The 20,959-nt window shown below is 40.9% G+C and overlaps 1 long non-coding RNA gene across 2 annotated transcripts in view; it reads left to right on the top strand.

The window, feature by feature from the left end:
* The window catches only part of LOC106738018 (uncharacterized), an 81,151-nt gene that overhangs the window by 53,861 nt on the left and 6,331 nt on the right, over positions 1 to 20,959 (top strand). The window contains exons 4-5 of one of the 2 annotated variants that reach the window (XR_001374002.3): positions 20,443 to 20,514; positions 20,725 to 20,797. This is a non-coding gene — a long non-coding RNA (uncharacterized LOC106738018). The remainder of the gene's footprint in view (positions 1 to 20,442; positions 20,515 to 20,724; positions 20,798 to 20,959) is intronic. The other variant, XR_009459110.1, reaches the window with a different exon arrangement.

Here is a 20,959-nt window from a genome sequence, read left to right on the forward strand (position 1 = left end):
ATGTGTTGTCTTCTGAGAGAAGTCACAGCATGTACAAACATTTGCTCTCCCATGAGAGATTTACCACTGGTTATTCCCATATCATTTTTGTCCCGGAGCAGCAATTTTTACTTGGAGAGGGAAACACTTATAGATTATTCTGGGAGGGCAGCAACTTTCCTAGGAGAAACTGAATGTCTGTATGAGGGCTAAGATTCTGCATCTGGATATAAACATCTGACTTGTTGGTAAACTGAGAAGGTTTAAGTGAAATACCTGCTTATCCCTATATACTTTGCCATAAGTAAAATATTTGACTTTGACTCTGTTATGCTTTTCAGGTGCATTCAATTCTTCTGAATATTAAGATATGTGTCTTATGGATGAATTGTTCCATTTTTTTTGCTGAGGGGAAAATCTGTTTTTATAAATGCACTGATGCATATAACAGATTAAATTGGTGTATTAAAAATAGCAACATTAGGAAAGCTCCTGTCCAAATAAAGAGACTACACTGCAAAACAGCCTTATTGAAAAAGCATCTTGTAATTTTCACTCCATTCTTGTAAACAATGCTTCTTTTAAATGAAGACTCCAAAAATTATGCACAGTGCATTGCCTCAGGAATCTGCTGGCTATTTTTCTGAATCACTGTTGTTAATGTAGGGACTGTGGGTGTTTAAGAAAGAATCTATATATAAATTCTGAAGAGCCCTTCCATTCAGCTACTGTAACATACCACTATACCACTTTCTACTGATTCATGTTTCTGAATGCGTAGCTTTTGGGGATGTAAAGCCCAAGCAAAAACGCTCTAGATAGATCATCGTAGTTTGCAGCTACATGACATTCCAAGAGGTTATTATATCTCAAGCAGCGAGAAATAACTTGTACTGAGTAGGAAATTATTCCATTGTGCAGTATCATTCAAGCAATTAGAAATCACACTGTGTACAAAATATCAGATCTCTAGGCAGCAATTTTTGGTATTATATTGTGCCCACTTAAGTGTAGAGCTACAGAAAAAAACACTATGTTAATAACACAATCCTATTTTAGCCAATATACTGACGAATTTAGATAAGCAACAATACACAGTAAATACACCATAACTTCCTCTTGGTTAAATTCATCCTGCTTTACTTCCCCTGCCTTGCATCAACCCTCCATTTTGTCAAACAGAACATGGTGAGCTCCTTAGAGTCAAACAATGCAGTTTCTTATATTAGCAAAATAAAGTTTCAAAGGAGTAAAATATTCTTGTTCTATAGGTTTGAGTAAATTGCTTCTGCAACACTCCTGAACCCAGTTACCCCATGCTGCTAGAGACCTGACCTTGAATCTTTCTTTATAAGTGCACTAGATTGCCATCAAAATAAATGTAGCATTTTTAGACATTTGATTCTCAAGACTCCCTGTCAACATTCTTAATTAGAAAACTGGGTTGTGTCAGAACATGATCTCAAAGAATCTCTATTAGCCATACTTTTGCAATCTGTGTAGAGGGGGTTCAGTTATGTTTAACGTTGTGTCATCTTGTTTTGGGTAAACCCTCTGATATCCAAGCTTAACATGGATTTATAGTCTAGTGAAGACAAGCTCAGTGACAGGAATGGATCTGAAATGTATTCAGAAGCAGCAGAAGTCCTGTCTCTTTGGTGAAGCCAGTTTGAATCATTTTGATAATATCTGCATTCTATACCAATAATCTTCTAAGCATCATAAAAACACTAATGAACTGACCCTTGCACCCTCCCTGAGAAGTATGAAAAGGAAGAAACTGTGTTAAAAAACTTGCCCATGTCTGGAATCAATGGCAGATATGGGCATAGAAATCAGAGTTATTGACTCAGACTGTCATGCTTTTGAACCAAACCATACTTTCATAAATGGTCAGAGTTGAATAACAGTGTTCCCTTTGTGTCTAAGGGAATCCTTTAGTCCCCTTCCTAAAGTATTGGCTACCCTCTTGCTCTCCCTCCAAGGCTTTGCTTCACACTAGTCCTTCCTCTGGATGCAGGAGGGCCTGATGTGACTCATCACTGTTGCTCAGTGTGTCTGGCAGAGGTCACCGATCAACTATAATCAAACTGCTTGGGGTTAGCTTCAGGAAAAAGCAATATGCTTGTTTTCTCATATTTTAAGCCTGGGAAACAAGTGACTTGGCAAGTGCTAGAACTTTGGGATCTTTCCCTACAGTTATGTGTTTCTGTCTTGAATATTGCTGAGAGGGTCTGTCACATTCAGTGAAATTCCAAACATACCCATAAGTGCTTTATTGGCAGACGGCCGATGGCTGTAGACCTCATTGCTACATAAGCTTGATCCAGTGCCTGATGAAGTCAATGGAAGGTCTTTGGCTCAACCCCGAAGACAACAGAAAGAGAATAAACCTCCCCGCCTTTAGAGAGATGTGTACAGCTCACTTTGGTCACCTGACTTGGTCACCAATACAAGTTGCAATTAAAAAAAAAATCCTACTGCCAGGTGAAAGGAAAGAGCTAGTGAGCAAGCATTGCACAACCCCTTTTGTATATAATATCTACATTTTGTAAGGCTTTCAGTTACCATGGTGACAAGCATGGTATAAATACCTAGACAGATCTCCCTTGTGGAAGTGCATTGTGCTGCTCCTATGCTGCACGGCTACTCCTTGCATAGCAATTCTGATGGGCCTTTTTCAACTTGTTCCAGGTAAAAATATGAATAACATGGTCCTGATTTAAAGGAGCAGACCAGTGGGCTAACGTGTTCTTTACATTCCTGTTCATAACCTTCCACAAGGTATAAAAATACACCAAAATGAAATACGCAACCTGTTTTTTTCACACAGAGATGGAAATTTCCATCTTCATTAATTTGTATTCAGGCTTGCACTTATGGGAAAGAGTTACATTCCATTCTGTTTGGTCATATTTGAATATAGGATCAGCAGAAGCTTTTTCAGCAACACTTCAATGCTATCAGAACTATTAATGCTGCTGAATCCTGAGCTGCAAAGGAGTTTTAAAAGATTCAGATTATCTATTCAGAGAGAGCTATAGCCTTGAGCTAGGTTCAATAAAAAGTGCCTATGTTTCATGCTATGGAAACCCTTCCATTGATTTTCCAGGGTATGTGCTGCCTTGCATGATCAGGATTTATTTTTTGTTAAATATCAAACATGACCGTATGTTTAGAACCTTAACAACATATTTTAAAAATCTCTCTCCTACTCATTCATGTGGCAGTCCTGGTTTTAGCAACAATCTGACCTGCCAATAAATCTCTCTTGCATGCTTACTTTTTATTATCTTAATTTAGTTTAAAAAAGGAGCAAATAAAAAGTGTAAAGTTTATATACTCCGCTATATGACTTGCTACAGAGGAGAACAAAACTGCCCTAAAAGGATGAAAGGCCTTGTCTTCACTGTTTGCACTTAACGTACACCAACAAGCTCAAGGTAAAGTCATAAGAAGGACAAGACAGTTTGTAATGTTCACAAAAGTCAGTGGGTCAAGTTCCCTCATAACCTTCAACTTAGCTTGCCAACTCAGGTGAAAAATATGTGCTACCTTGCTTTCTCTAGAGTGAGTAAGAGGGCTATGCTCTCAAAGGCAGCCATGGGATGAGTAACTCTAGCCATTCCATCCCCATTCTCTAGCCATTCCATCCCCACTGTGAAAAGCTGGAGGCAGGTGGGGCATATGGAGATAAGTGAGATTGGATAGGAGAGCAAGTAATTATGGGGTAGCCACAGTGTGTGACGTACAACCTTCCCTTTACCTTCACCCTTCACTGCTTCTTACAGAATCCGATTGGCTGAAGTTTCTTTGACCAGTAGTGGTTCTCCTTTTGCTCTCTTCACCCCAGAAGAAGGGGCCATAGAGCACAAGGGGTGGAGAAGAACAAGGGAAAATGGGTGTCCTTCTTAGCCTAATGAGCATGGGCATTCATCACGGGTCACTGACTGCTAACATTTTATCAATATCCATTGCATGACTTTTCTTAAAGTGAGATTGAAATTATTTCTCTAGCAAATGTCATTACCTCTAATTCCTGACTCTGCATTTCTAATACAAAACACAATAAGGAGAGAGAGGAAGTGCTAAGTGACTTCAGGAGGGAGAGAACCTGTGTCCATGATGAGTGAGGGCTGATCAAGATGCATGCTGAACATACTGAACATATTTGGAACTGATGTGAATGTGATTCAGTTGGAATTTTACTGTAACTCAATGCTAATATAGAACAACAGATTGTGTAACTCCCTGTGCTAAATAAGTTCATGATTCTGCTGTACTTCTGAATTGAAAATGGATCCAAGAATTAGAAAAATTGAATTATGCTTTGCTTAGGTGAAGCATTGTACATCAAGGTGAAATGACTCACTGTGAGAAAAGAAGTTCAAAGGAAGACTGCATTAGTCATAGCTGCTTGCTGCACAGAATGCTCTAAACGATTGCTTAAGTTACTTTCATTTCAATCTTCTACCCTTTGATGCCAATGCAAGACACAATCTGCAGTAGGTGAAAAAAGATCTGGCTTATACATTCTACTTGACTGTGAAATCACATGTGGAAGTTACCAGTATGACGGTCCAATGACAGAAATAAATAATATAATACTTGCTTATTCTGACAATACATGTGGCAGCTATGAGGTTGATTCTGATCTCATACAGGTATAGATCAGCAGCTATTCAGGTGAAATCAAGAGAATTGCACTTTTACATTGTCACATCAAAAGTCACTTCCTGGTCAGCTGATCCTTTGTGTATTAAGTTTTTTGTTTCTTTCTGTAGACTGTAAGCCCTTTGGGGAAGGGACCAGGGATCCTCTGTTCTGTGCTGAGCTGAGCAATCTGCCAAACTGAAAGCCACTAATAACCAATATTATAAAATCTAATCTTTTTTAATCACGTTGGACATACCTTAGACATTACTGGGGATCTACTCCATCTCATCATAGGCGAAGCGTAGGGGGAGTACGGCAGGGCATGTGCCCCCCCCGAGATTGGCCCTCACCAGCTGGGGAATGGGGGCACCAAGAGAAGCACCGGCCAGTGTCTCCCCAGAGATTGGTGCTGACTGGGAAGTGGAGTGCCGGTGGCACTCCTGATTTTGCTGCTGGCACTTCCGGTTTTGTGCTCGGCAGAAACCGCCCCCTTCCCCCCCAAGTTAGCAATCAGCCAGTGGGGGACACCCCCCCGGTTGGCAACCTGCTGCTGATGCCCCACCCCAGACTCAGGAGGTACCAGTCTCCCATGCATATCACAATTCCTGTAACAGACAACAGGTATTCTTAGAGCTATGGGAATATTCCTTCTTTAGGAGAGAGTATCTCCCTGCGTTTTATCAATTATAAATTACCAGCATACATTGCAGTCATCTGATCATCTCCTGCCTTTGTCTGCCCCATCTTTATTTTCACATACTATCTTAAAGCTGAAAAAGTTCTTTCTCCAGAAATGGTGTTCTGTAGTTCTAACAGCCAAAGTAGAGCTTTTTTTGGGAGAAAATTATTATGAGACTTTCTCTTCCCCATTCTCAAAGAGAGTTTTAAGCATGCTCCCAGTGCTCTGGTTCCTAGAATACCTGTTCCACATTATGGGCCATTTTAGAACTTTTTAGCCATAACATCTGCACCAAGATGAACTTACTGTGGAAGCACCGCTACTCACAAAAGAGTGAAACTAAGTACCATTCTATCAGTAACACACTCCATAAAGGACAAACTCTAACACCAAACCTGAACAGTGATCTCAGCAACATTAAAGCAGAACAACTTCCCAAATGCCTGGAATGTGTGACTGTCGGATGTGCTGATTAGCTGATACCACTGTTATAAAAACATAGTGTCACAATTAAGGTTTTGCATTCAAGTATAAGTCTGATGAAGTTGGAGTCTGTGTTGCTTTTGGGTACATGCTGAAAATAGAAGTAAAAGCCTCATGGATTACTGAAGTGTATGATCAACATTGTTGTAGGCACTATCAAAAGTAAAAGAATGCACAAATCTTCCCCATTTAACTTCTTACTTCCCTGCTTTCAAGGTTTTTGGTGGATGCAATGTATCTTGTACATTTACTATCACTGAATGTATTTTTTCTTTGTTAGTGTATGTTTGCATACAACCTATACAAAGTGGTGGTAGTCTTGTAAATTGCATTTTTCATGCACCTTTGCCTCACCTGCATTCTTTTCACTAGTCCTGAAAAACAGTAATCTCAGATTTTTTTTCAGAGAAAAAGCTCATTCATCATGTTCCTGGTGTTTATCTACTGTGGAGTTTCTGCTTTCTGTTCTGATCACAGAAAGCAGAAACTCCATAGTGGATAAACACCAGGAACATGATAAATGTCAGTTTATTCTTTAATCAATTACAAACTTTTAAAACCTATATTAAACCAGTCTATATGGACTGCCCTGATTAGGGTACCTGTTCCTATGCTTGTAAATCAATATAGATGCGCAGAAACTGCAGTGGTGAGCATGGTTTAAATACCATGGAAAAGGGTGGTTTGATGGTCTGCAACCTTGTTGTGTGCCACTGTAAAAACAGCAAGCTACCATGTGAGTTCTGCCCAAAGGCAGGAGCATTATGGTCTAGGAAACCACTCCTTGCACTAGATAAGCACATTCAGAATTATCTTTTGCAGTGTGAGAAATTCCAGTGAACATTGGAAAACACTGTCTGGGAGTTGCACGCAAGGACTGATGAGGGAAGCATTAGACGTACAATTATTTAAAACTTTTAAGATGAACAGAAAACGTAGAAGACAAATTGTGCCAAGATACTAAAAAGTGAATGAAAACAAGTAGGGTTGTTTAAAAGTATTTTCACTCTTCTGTAACATAATCCATGAAAATACATATTCTATAACCACTGCAAATGTCAATAGTATACTATGCTTATAGTACTGTTAAGCTCTTTACCCTCTATTGGGGACATCATGTGAATATGCATGAGCTCATATGATAGTTCTGGAGAATTAAAAATTATATTCTTCCTTACCCACTGCTTTTACTGCAATAAGAAATTAAATAATAAAACCTAAGTGGAAGGTACTGATATCACTGTCCAGCATCTAGACTCAATTTGGCAAGGCCTTCATGTACTGAGTCCTGTTGACTTCATCTACACCCATATGTGCATGTAACAGTTTGCTGCACCATGCCCTGAGGGTGTACCTTAGTACTGCGGAGATTTCGTATTTACTGGGGGCAATATCTTTTTTTACAGCCATAAAAAATAGCAGGCCAGCTGAGGAGTTGGCTTTTCATGTTCAAATTCCAATCAGTGTGAACAGTTACTATCTACTGAACTATTTTACTTTATAAATATTTCAGTAGATAAAGCAAATAACTGACAGCTAAACAGTTAATTGGGGAAAGAATATGGAACATCAGCTAGTAATTGGCTCGTTAGGCATATTAAGAGAATCTTTAACTGGTACTGATAAATCTGCCAATCCACCAGAAGAGGTGAATGCATTAAAGGAATTAAAGGTAGTGGGCAACAAGAAAATTTGTATTCAGAAGGTACTCTATATACCAGATTGTGGCAGGGATGAAGAGAGCAGAGGTGAAAGAGAAAAAACATATGTTATTGTGTATTGTAGTCCTGATCAACAGCAACTATGGCCAAGGCAGTGTGAACTATTCAACTTCTAATATGTATACAAATAAATGGCATCTCTGTTCTTTAAAAACAAGGAGGGTTTTTCTGAAGGTTATTAAGACAGAAAAATAAAGCACAAAAAGCAGCTAATATTGATATACCTGAAAACTGGGGCAGGGGATTTATCATCAGTATTTGTTAGGCATAGCACTGTGCAATACATAGAAGTAAAGATAATCCCTGGCCCAGACAGCAAAGAGCAGACATAGAATGAGTTGGTATTTCAACTTCTTATGCTCAAGCTTAATAAACTGAGCAAAAATTTCAAAAGCAACCAAGTGAGTTAGAAGCCTAAGTCCTATTTTCAAAAGTGATGTAGGGGTGGGTGGGTACCTATAGATGCTGATAGGTATCTAATGGGATTTGTAGAACTGCCTAAGGAGGTTACACAGCTAACTTTAGTTGATTTCTCTAGGAACCTAACCTAATGAAATGCTTATGAAAATTCTACTAGGCACATGCCTGTATGTGTAAGTATCTCAACAGCTTTGAAATTCTGTCCCTGTTACTGTCAATGAGTGCATCTACACGAGACGCAGTAATGTGCATTAGCATAGTTTACTGTGCAGTAAGTGCATGCATCTACACGTGCACGCACTTACTGCATAGTAAAAAACCCTTAATCCTGCTTAAATTTGTTACTTGCAAATGCAAATAGCAAATTTAAGTGGGATTATTTATTGTGTAGTAGCACAGATGTAGATGTGACCCAGGAGCAAGTTTGCTCCCAGGTCTGCCCAGCCCCAGGGCTGTGGGCTAGGAGCCTCTCTTGGTCCAGAGCTGGGCTGCCTCTATGGCAGCCCCTGTCTGCAGGCTTTAAAAGCCTGTAGACATTTTGAGCCCTGGGGCACAGACATGGAGCCTGAGGGCACTGCAGGCCACTGCAGACTGCCCACCAGCCCTGCTTGCCAGCACCCTAGCACTGCTGCTTGGCACTGCACTGCTGTGCGGCTGCCAGGGCATTGCCATCAAGCAGGGTGCTGCAGGCTGTGGCAGCCTCAGGCCAGGCCTGCCAGCCCTCAGGGCCAACTGCAAGCAGCTTCTGGTCAGCAAGGCCAGTGCCACTTGCTTGCAGCACACCACCAGCAGCCTGCCCTGCGCCTGCAGGTGCTGTGGGACATAGCTGTGTGGCAGAGGCAGACTGTCTCATGCTGTGGCCCTGTGCTGGGCACTGCTGGCAGCTGTCCAGGTCTGACATCTCAGAGAAACCTGAGGGGGGCCCAAGAGAGCTGGCGCAGGACCCACCATGGCCTCATCCTCGTCATCTGTGAATATTCATATGATAAGTATTCATAAGTATTGGAGAAAACATGCTTTAGTACAGTAAATTATTGTGAGCCTATGCCGTGACCAGGGAAAAAGCAAAGAAATTTAATCTTTTCTCATTACAGATGCTGCTAATTACCATCCCTTTGAACGGTTTTGGTGGGAGACTTGTTACACCCAACTGCCAGTCTTCAATCTCTCATTTAGACAATAGGAGAGACTACAATTACTGTAGGGAAATCATACTACCATATTCATACTACCACCAGTGACTGTGATTCATGTCATTCCTGGCTAGTTAAATAATCTATATTATTTAGGATTCTTATAATAAAGAACAGTCACTTACTCTTTTGGAGCAAGCTAATCTATCGCACACCTTTAAAACAACTACCCACTTCTTGAGAGAACAATTATATGATATGACAATTAGTTATACCCAGTAGCTGACAGGATCATCTCCCAGCTAGAAAAGAGGATTGATTAAGATCAGCAAATGAAAAGCAGGTGATGGGAGCTGAATCCAGGGGAGATGGTGGTAGAATAATGACCTTTCTGAAGAGCACATCACCTCCATGACTTGCTCTTCCCTGAGATCTTCTCCAAATACAATATCTTTAAGATGATCTGTAACATCATTATCTACCTGGATTCCTATTATTTCTGGATACAAATATGCAGAAGGTGAAAAACCCTTTTCTTGTCTGACTGACAAAGGAGACGATGTTCCTCCTTTCTCTAATGGACTCGCCAATGGTAGTGCATGCATTTGTGAGTTCTAGGTCTTATCATAGTAATTCCCTACACCTGTGTAGAAAATTGGCAATTTTAAAGCAATGATTCAGAGCAGAAGAGCATGTCTTCTCAGCACACTGACCACCACAATCAGGCCACCCTAACACTACAGCAATCTTCTCTACCTTCACATTTGAATGCTGGGATAAATTGAATTTTTTTATTCTCCTCTTTCATACCCTCCATGGAATTGGCTAAGTTACCTGAAGGATGGCCTGTGTTAATGGGACCTCTCACAATAGCTCCTCTAGTCTGCCAAATCAGAAATAAAACTCATACCGAAGCAACACATTTTAAAATCTGAAACTTCTGGAAGTGATCAGGATGATCACAAACCTTAACTCCCTACTTCTTTAACCACTCACCATTTACCATTTGGGAGAGGTACACTGAAAACCCAATGATGGGCATCTAGAAATAAACTTACTCAGAAAAAAATTTTCAAAAGAAAAATAAGAATATATTAGCATACATTTTAAAAGGTTCATAAAAAAATTGCTAGAATCAGCAGGCATAATAGTATACAGAGAACATACAATACTTCAGACTACTTGAGAGAAATAAGGGGGTTGCTAAAGCGTGAATATGATTAAGCCATTGCTGCAAAGGGAGTGAAATGTAGTGAGTTAATATTTTTTCTATATGTTTCATAAAAAACACAAATGTTTTCCTTTAATCAGCTGAAATCCTAATTGTGTATTGAGGGGCAAATCCTACCCTTTTCCATTGGCAAGGATGGTCCCAAAGATAGTGAAACTGGTGCATTTCCACTGTGGGGCAAGATGTGGGGTGCTCACAGAATGAGGTTAGTACTTTTCCTACACTGTGGAGCCCGAAGTCTTGAATGTTCTTTTACAGAAAGGATGTGGGGCTAGAATGGAGTGGAGTAGCACCAGTGGATTGGACAGTTTTTGGATCTACCAGCCATCTTCTCCCATGGAATAGAGGCTTTAACATCAAAGGGTCTATTCTGGTACTTAGGCTAGAGCAACAGCTGTAAGGTGACTCCACATCAGCTCTGAATCTGAATGGAAAAGTTCCCTCCTGGATTGATACAGCTGAAAAATAATACATAAGGAGATACTTCACTGTTCTCTTTGTCCATCATTACAGCTTATGGGGGCAAGATGAGGAGCACTTTCAGCTTTCGCTGAAAATTATAGAAGAGCAAGGTGCTCAGTGGCTCACAGGATCAGGAACTTCATGCCCTTGCTCTTTCCTGGTGCTCTGACAGTGACGGCATATGAAATTATGACTCCTGCTGCTACCGCTATCCTGCTTCTTTATGTCATCCACCTACACACACTCACATATTCTCTCTCTCTCTCTCATCATTTATTCATTCAATTTATTTATTTATATAGGTCATTTTTAGTAGTAGATTTACAAATAATCAAGGATGTTAAAAGAGCAAACCAGCAAGAAAGTTGAGGAAAGGTTCAACAGCTTTTACATAATGGCAAGGAGAAACTCAACCCCGGGATCCCCTCCCCCACCAAAAAAACCCAAACCCATCCAGGTGGCTGTTCCAGATTTTCAAATTATCTCTTCTCTTCTTCATCAGAGTTTGACTACATCATAAATAATTTCACATTACCAACTCTGACAAATGAGGACTACACAGAGCTGAAGCACTGGGAGTCTAGAATTGTTTCTGTCCATGCTTAGCTATCTGAGCACATATTGTTTGTATGTTCATATATGATCTAGCGATGATTAAGTTTACTCTGCAGAATGAAGTGTAGTGTATGTCAACCTTAAACCAGGTTACATAGGTACTGGAAGCAGATTAGCTATGGCAACACGATGATATGTATGGGCTAATTTACCCTTCTTCTCAGGAGGATAAATGTGGAGTTCTGTGCTGTTCTGATTTGACAGCTATCACTAGTCAAGCTAGTTTGGGCATTTCTTCACCACAAAGTAGACCTATAAGGCTGATTTTTGAATTTACATCCTCTTCAATATTGAACATGTAGAGCTATTTTATTTCAAGCCAAGCTCTTGGCACTTTGTACTTGGTCTAAAGCAGAAGCCACAGAATTTCCCTGTATTTCAAAAGACCATTATCTTCCTAGATGTATTAAAGGCTTTTAAATTCAGAATTTAGCAGTCATTTGAAAATGTAACATCTGAATCACACATACAAATGAGGTGTGCCTGGCTTTGCTGAAAGATTTTTAGGCTGCTTTTTTTTAACTGTCCTTTACACCAGTCTTCCAGCAGCTTGCCTAACTAGTTTTCACTTGCTTTTATCTTTTCAACCTTATAAGTGATGACCATCTATGGATTGTTCCTTCTTTTTATATTAAAATGTAGCCAGTATTTCATCTTGCTTCCTATAATTTGTCCACAGCTCCAATATTCTTCCCTTCCCTTCCCCTTATGACAAACTTCCTCTTCTATGTCAAGGTACCTGTATTTTTGGCAGGTACCTTTTCAAAAGCATGAGTTACTATAAACAGAATATAATATAGGCTGTGGAACAGCGTGGGCCACCCAGGCCATGGCCCAACCAACTTTTAGCATATTAATTTAGCTAGCTATGCAGTTAAAAAAATAGCTATATAGTTTTAACCAGAATGAGAATTGCGCATTTGTGGGTTATATAAATTAACATGCTAGAAATTCATCGGGCCATGGCCCAGGTGGCCCACCCCATTCCACGGCCTATGGAATATCAGGCTTTTTACCCACATCTTCACATCTGAGAGACCGACGGCCCTGTTCAGACAGAGTTCTTTTGAGAACAGCTGTTTGGATTTGAGAAAGGGTATCAGCACATTTTGCCATTATGAGGCCAAGTGGTTCCTATAAGAGGGAGAAAGAACTCAGTTGAAGAGGGATCTGTAGGAAGAAAGTGGATTGCTGTGGGAGACAGGGGGCTGGGAGTAAGTTATAGTCTTTGCATCATGATTTGGCAAAGGAAAAAATTTTGCTTATGTTATGTTCTGAGTTTTTATGTTTGAAGAATAAAAACAACCTGAAGGAAGGGCCTGAACAGTATGATACCAGTAATGGGTGTGCAGGCTCCATTACTGCTTCTGAAGTAAATTAGCTCCAGCATTCATTCATTTTTTTGCTGCTTCTAGTGGTTCTTAATGCACTACAGTTTCTTAAATGTCACTGTGTCCCCCTTGGTGCTCTTGTTCCTTGAGTTGGTTCCTAACTAGGTCTAATACATCAGTTTTCTTTCCTTATTATCTGAAATGGCACTAACCCTGTCCAATTTCTCCTCAGATGTCCTTTTAAAGAAAAAAAAAAGCTGCTTAGGCTGAAACTGTGAGAAATTGATTTATGCCAGTTTTGTCCATTTGCAGGCTATCACAGTTACTGCCCCGAAGCTACCAATGGTCCTGACTCATGCACAATACTATATAAAAAATGTTAATACTGTAGTTCAATGGATGGGCAAAGTAATATTAGCAGCCCATACTCTTGCCTACACTGGAGACATATAGTGTCTCTCTGCCATGCATGTATATAACACCTATCATAGTTGAGGCCAAGTCTCAGGTGGATCCACTAGCCCTTCTTGTATAACAAATAATAAGTAATAGTAAGTTGTAAGACTCTGGTGGACAAGCTTTGCCTGAGGCAAAATGAAAGGAGAGTTTTGAGTGAAGTCTCAGCCCTTTTTCAAAATCTGATCGTTTGTCTTCGGTTTTATTGTTTTTATTACCATATTTTACCTGATTTTGATCTGCGTTGCACAAAGCTCTGTAGGTCTATGGGAGAGGTGCTCAACCTTTTTAGACTCAAGGTACCCCTCAGGAAATGTCATCCCTTAGCTTTCGCTCATTTCTTGACTACAGAAAATGAATAGAGCAAGTCATCTCTTGCAAAGACCTGAGAAAGCCCACAGCAGGCCGAAATGTTTTTGACACTATGGATTCCTATTTAGAATCTGTAAGTTTACCTTGTGAATCATGTGTAAGTATTTGCATATCTAACAGTGCTAATACTGTGTAGCACCCTTAAAAGATCTCATAACACCCTGGTTGAGAATCATTGGGTGCATCTACACTTCTAATTAATGCAAAGCAATAAACTCTGGCATATACTGATATGTGCCAAAGTTTATTGCTCCCAGGCGCTACATTTACATGTGTGCCTGGGACTGCAGCATGCTGAGCAGGGTCAGAGCAGCCCCAGCTGGCAGGCAACCTAGAGGATCAGCCTGTTATCCTGGGGCTGCTCTGACTCAAGCTCAACATGCTGTGGAGGGGCTGGCTGGGGCACGAGGATGCTTCAGTGCAGCAAGCAGCCCCATCAGGATCTACATATGTGTTGTGGTACAGTAAATAACACCACCGCAGGATAGCATTTGTATTTGCAAGGACAAACCTATGGTGGTGTTTATTAGTTTACTGCGAACTAATAGGACCACACATGCAGATGTGGAGACTTTACTGTGGAGCTAACTAGGCAACTCCACAGTTAACGTCTCATGAAGATATTCCCACTGAGTCCTAAAACTATAGAACAGGAACCTACTACACCTTGAGATTCAATAGTAGATCAGTGAGACAAAATTCTCATCAAGGTAATCTGATCTGGACCACAGGATGAATCTGATCCCCTGACAGATTCTAAAATGATAAAAGGCAGTTTAAAACCAGAGGACAACACACAGTGGAAGTAGGTAGAGTTGCAGGTAGAGGATGGGAGTCACGTATATTTAACTAAGTCAGTTTCTAAACTAGTTCAGTAAAATCAGTAAGACTGTTGTGTGCAGACAAGGCCTATTATTAAAAAAAAAAATCTAAATTAAAATGGGAAACAGTTGTGTCATGCACTACAAAAAAAAAAAAAAAAAAAAGGCTGAAGTACTGCTGAATTGCATGCTGGTTTCTAAAAATACCAGGCTGCAATGGATTAAGTAGAAGTGAGTTAATAGGTGTTATACTGCATTCTGAAGGCTGCTTAAAATTAGCTGTGAATGTTCTTTTGCTTGTCCTAAATATGCTGAAGAAGATACCATAATTTTGTGCATATGTCTCAGTTATACTTTGCCACATTTCAGAGTACCAAACAAAGCCTAGTTCTGTGAGCGGTAGATTGAGGGAGATTGCTTTTCTATTGCTTTTCTTTTCAATCACGTTCTCAAGCCTGCAAGTAAAAAAAAAATGCAATAAGTGCTTTATAGAGGGGAAGCTCAATCATTTTCTCAGATGATTTATTCAGTTTGTGTATTCTAGCAGTGTAGTGACAACACTTTTTCAGATGCACATCATTCTCTGTAAAACAAACGAGTAAACAATAAAGAAATTGAGTTAACAGTTCTCCTGCTAGTTCTCAGCTTGAAGCTGAAAGTTATTGTTTAAAATATAGCAAAATTCTATTTCTAATTTTGCACTCTACCATTGGGAAAAGGGTACTCATTTTCAAATGGTCTGAAAACTTGGAGAAAGCTGTATCAGGTCTCAATCAGTCACTTTTCTTTACATTCAAAAGGGCTAGGAACCTTTTTCTTTTTAAAAGAGAATTTAAACTGCAGAAGCTGATGGGCCAGCAACTAGATACATACAGACCATAAGCTGTGTTTGTGCTACGCAAATTTCCAGACCACCAGTGGGCTAGATTCTGATTGCTCTCTCACAAGTGTGCAGTGGGCAAAGAACAAGTTGCACTCTTTCTGCACAAAAGGCAACAAGAATGTTGGTGCAAGTAGAAAGGTCTCAGTATTTCTAGCAGAGCTAAACACCCTAAATAGAGGCAAAGCCATTATCCCACCTTCAGGTGAGATTCTAGATTTGGCACTTGTTGACATTCTGCTTATCTTTCTTCTCCATCAACAGAATTGTTTACAGTACCTCTCTACCTCCTCAGCATCCCTTCAATGGCGATTTCATAGTTGCCTGAATCCAAGATGACTTCAAATTTAAGATGGCCCTCCAATAATTAGATTCTACACATGGAAAATTATATTTTTTTTTATAACTTTGCAGTGTAGGATCTAATTCTTGGAGGGTCATCTTAAATTTGTCTTCCACACTGTTCTGGCAGAGAAAGCAGCAGCAGGGGACAAAGGGCCAGACCCCTTCCTGCCTGCCTCTCTGCCCCTTGCTGCCCCATGCCAGTACCTGTCCTCCACCCCCTGCAGTCCCTATCGCCTGCACCCTCCTGCCTCTTATCTCCTGGGCAGCTCTGCTCTGGTTCCCTCTAAGCCCCATGTGGTAGTGGGCAGGGGAGGGCAGGTGGTGTGGTATCTTCATGTTCCTCCCAAACTGCACATCATGGATCTCCCCTGTGCACACTCCCCACTGTGTACTCTTCCTGTGTTCCTCCCACTGCCATAGGAGCCACATACCCCAGGGCAGGCAGCAGCTTATCTCCAACTTTGGACCTGGGCCCAGGGTGAAAGCCAGAGCTCAGCTGCTGCCTACCCTAGGCCGGTATTCAAATCTAAGACAAAGCTTCCCCACCCACCCCCATATTGACAGGAAGGAAGAAACCTCATTTTGGATCCGAGTAAATACAGAGAAAGCTGTATTGGGTCTCCTGCAATGGCTATTAATGGCTCTTTACTGTCCTTCAGTTATACCCATCCTTTCATTAACAAATCCAAGGAGTTTACCAGCAATCTTTTGCTCAAGTTTTCAGCCATGTAACTAAACATGAAACCAGCTGTTAAATATTTAAGGTCTATTCTGTTCTAGAATCCTTTCTGTCTGTAGCTTATATTGTGGGGTTCTTTTTGCATAGGCAAAGTTTAGATAATGTTTAACCTATTTGTCATAAACCTTGTGTGAAAGAGGTAATTTACTGTTTAAAACATATTGCTAGTCCTGGAAATTATATGAAACAAAAATTCTCCTAAACAGCAGCTCAAGCTGGAAACATGTATAAAGAGAACTGCTAGGGACTAGGGGGAGGGGGAAAGGCTTGAGGATGGTGGTTCAGGCTTAATTCTGAATATCCTTGCATTTGAGGGTCTAGATCACAGTTTTAGCTTTATTTGAAAGTATCTGTGGATTTACAAAGAACGTTCAGTACGGATGGGTACTAAAATTTAGCTGTCTTTAAAAAAAGAGCCTCAGAATGAGTGTTTGCAGTGTATTAGCCAGCAGCCGTTAACTACAATGAAGGAATCTATTGCTAACTTTAGGACAGAATACCTCACAGCTGCGGTCCTTCTTTCACTGTGTATGACTAATCAGATCTATTTTCTCTAATATTTCCTTTCCCCCTATCTCTTGAGGTGTTTCTACAGCTATAGTCTCTTCTCCAGGAGCACTTTCATGTTGAAATATATGTTCACTTTGCATTTTTTTAGTACTTTTTTCTCAAATACTGTGAATAGTACAAAGGGGTAGACAGGGAGAAACCATGGAGTTATGGATGATATTGTCAACTTCTTCAAGGCATTGACTGAACGCTGCAATTCATCACATTGCTGCCATGAGCGAGATCAAGGGCTCTTTTTTTCCTTTGTTAGCCTTTCAAAAATGTAGGGCCTAGAAATGATCTGACTGTTTTGATCCTGCTTCAGAAATACTTGTCAAAATGGAGATCATATTGCTTTACCAATGAAAATACAGTGACTAAGATGGTAAATTTAGTTGTAATTACTTGGAGCCCTTTTGGAAGCTCTAGTTCCAGTTTTGTACATACAAACTGATTTAGAAGTATAGTGGATATTTACTTTGTTGGCAAACCAATATCAAATAGAAGCTCAGAGGAATGTGAATATATATATGGTCAGTATTCAAAACAATCCAATTTGCATTATCATAGGAGAAGAGGCTTTTGTAAATTCACAGATAAAATCAAAGATTCTGTTTTCTGACTTGAAGAATGTTTCTTTTCTTAACTTTTTCAAAACATGTAACTAGAACTGTAGTATACTTTACTACACTGCACAAGAGATTCTCTATATCACAATACTACCCATTTTTACAAGGCATCAGTGACTGCTAGAGAATTTTTACTGTTACTATTTTTTTTTTTACAGTTCTAAAAGCAAGTGTCTCCCAAATCTGGTAACATTAACAAAATTTAAAGAAAACAGAACCCAGATATTTAAGAGATTTAATTAACTTTGGCTCCCTTGGTTCCTCTTTTAGCGATAGAAAAATTCACAAGAGACCTAAAACAATCCACCACTTCTGCAAAAAATGCTCTGCTGCAGGTACAAACATCATATACATTTGACAAACCAGTGGTTTGTGACACAGAGCAATGATTTTTCAAAGGGCAATGTAGTCAGAATTAAAAACATGCCATAATACGTTAGCAATTTGTTCTACTATTTTACCTTTTGATTACCAGTTCATCCATACATTTTAATCAGAGTGCATTGTGACCATAAAGAAAAAAATTCTGATGCTGATGATTGTTGATGGGAAAACTTCAATATTTGCATAATGTACAATGATTTTTAGAGGCGTGCATGTATATATTTTAATTTTATAAAATACAAATTCAAAGCTTCATAAACCAATCCATATTACTTAGCATTACAAGAACTGGCCTCATGCATGAAAACTGATCCATACATTCTTTGACTTACTTCCTCCTGAAAGCATGAAAGATATAACTTTTATTACCTGTAATTTATACAGGCACTCAGACATTACAGTGCTAAACAGTATGGCAGCATCTATAAGTAAAACAAATGACCAACAAGACCTCCTTGCCTTGTATAGTACTTTTGTGTTATTTACATGCTGCTCTTAGAATGGTGCTTTGGTGGCAAATGTAGAAAGTGTGTGCGTGATGAAACACTGCTGTGTGGTAGGAGAGACTGACAGTACATCTGCTGTACACAGACAGTGACTGACCAAGCTTTTAAATATAATTGGAAGGGACATTTACAAAGCAAATGTAATTGAAATTTGTAAAGAAAGTAGTAGAGTCAGTTTCACTGACTTGGCTAAAACCTTTACAAGGTGGTTCCAGGGGGTGATAAACTTGTAACTCTTCAAGATAGACTGAGTTTCCAAGGGGTCTTACCTATTACCCCAGCTTAAACCACTTCGATGAGCAGAATAAACTCTACTGGCAAAAAGACTTTTGTCCAGTATAAGTTCAGCTATATAATTTTGTTGTTGTTGTAGCCATCTAGGTTGGGGCAAGGGGAGAAGAATCATGCTCCTGACACAGGTATAATGGCACAAATTTTGTGTGTTGTTTCTTACCTGCTGTAACAAATTTCCTTCCAATTATTAATATAAATGAACTCTGAATGGGCTTTCATTGCAAGATCACTGAAAACTATCTAATTAAGAACAGGCATTTTTGTCAAATTACAGGAGAAAGTTGTTAATTTGCATTTAACAGTTCTGGAAACCCTGATATAACAGGTATTTAGATATCTAAAAGTCTTTCCTTCTTCATTTAGTAAATACGTCTGTGGTCTTCTTTTGATAATTCTTCTGCCATGCCTTGATGGGAGAATTTATAAATAAGTTAAACAAGAGCAGATTCAGGACCATATAAACCAAGCTAGAGATGCACTGATACATTGGTCTGATATTGGATCGGTACCAATATAAACAAAATTGGCTGTATTGGAAATTGGCCCGATGGGGCCGATAATTGGGCCGATAAATTCCCGTTGTGCATGCAATCCCAGCGCAGCACTCAGGCAGTGAGGAGCAGAGCCCCGCAACATGGAGAGCTGCCTCCAGCTAGTAAGTCCATTGTGGTGAAAGGGGAAGGGAAAGGGGAGGGATGTGGGGGGGTGGGGAAGATCAACCCCCCCCTGCAGTGAGGAAGGGGACAGGGGCAGGGGCAGGTGCTGCCCAGCTGTGGTGGGGTGGGGCACAGGACAGACCCATGGCTTGTGGCAGGGGGTGACTCCCACCTCTGTATGCACCCCAGGAAGGCACAGTGTGGGGGAGCATGTGCCCCCAGATCTGTGCGTGGCAAGGCAGGTGGGCTGCAGCTGTGGGCTGGAGCTGGGGCTTCACAGGGCTGTTCTTGCCGAGGGCTGAGCTCGGGGCGGGGCTACAGGGGGGGCTGCAGCCACCTGAAATTTTGCTGTAGTGCCACTCCCAGTGCCACCGCATGCCCGGTGCAGCCCCAGCTCTTCCTGGCATGTTGGGGGAGACGGGGATTGAGCCGGGAAGAATCAGGGCTGTGCTGGGCACACAGCAGCAGCAGCAGCATTGGGAGTGGTGCTATGGTGAAATTTGGGGTGGCTGCAGCCCCCTCCGTAGCCCCTGCCCTGAGCCCAGGCCCCAGTAAGAAGAGCCCAGCACAGCCCTGGCTCCAGCCTGCAGCTGCAGCCCACCTGCCCTGCCCCACACAGATCTGGGGGCACATGCCCCCTGTGCCCTCCTGGAGTGTGCACAGCAATGGGAGCCCCCGTCCCCATGAGCCACAGGTGTGTCCCATGCCCTGCCTTGTTTGGGCAGCACCTGCCCCTGCTCCTATCCCCTCCCTCACTGCAGGGTGGGGGTTGATCTACCCCCCCCACTCCCCTTTCCTCCCCCCTCCCCTTCCACCACAATGGACTTACCAGCTGTATCAGAAATCGGATCGGTATCGGCTGATATGCCTCCTTAAAAATTGGATATCAGTATCGGCCCCAAAAACCTCTATCGGTTCAACCCTAAACCAAGCTTATATTTATTCCACCAGTACTTCTTGGGGTTATATCTGTTGTGATCATGTGCACAGTATACCACTTATTTAGAGTCCATATATATGATATCAAAGTCCTTGTAGCCAGTGGACTGGCTTCAGCCTAGTTCATCTTAACTGTCCCTTTCTTATATCGGTCTCTTTTAGCCTCAGGCTCGTAGTCTCCGAATCAATTAATCCTCCCAGAGTAAAGAAGAGGGTTGCCTTTCTCTCCCACAGGTAAGTTCCTTCTGCGGCTCCAAGCAGCAACTTTCACTCTTGCAAGCTGCTGTCAATGATATTCTGCGCCTCTGCGTAGATTTTCGCAACCCTGCTTGGCTGCTCTCTTTTCCTCCATTCCCTTCCGGGGATGGAGCTTACTGACAGCAATCTTTTAACTGCTTCATGCTCTTTCTTCATTTCCGGTCAATAATTAAACTTTCCTTTCAGGTGCGGGGAGTTCCCATCGGTGAGACACAGCCTGATGATGTCATTGCTCTGGCACCCCGCATCTTGAATTTTGGTAAGTATTCACAGAACATCCTTTGTAACAGGTTGGAGCTTGTCTCCCTGTTACACCTGCAATAAACTAGCAGACACTTTGTAATACAAAAAAGAGCTGTACTACTTATCTCAGACTTAAAAAAAACCTGTATCAATTTAATACACTTGATGTTGCATAGCT

Source organism: Alligator mississippiensis, chromosome 1 (assembly GCF_030867095.1).
Source record: "Alligator mississippiensis isolate rAllMis1 chromosome 1, rAllMis1, whole genome shotgun sequence".
NCBI lineage: Eukaryota > Metazoa > Chordata > Crocodylia > Alligatoridae > Alligator > Alligator mississippiensis.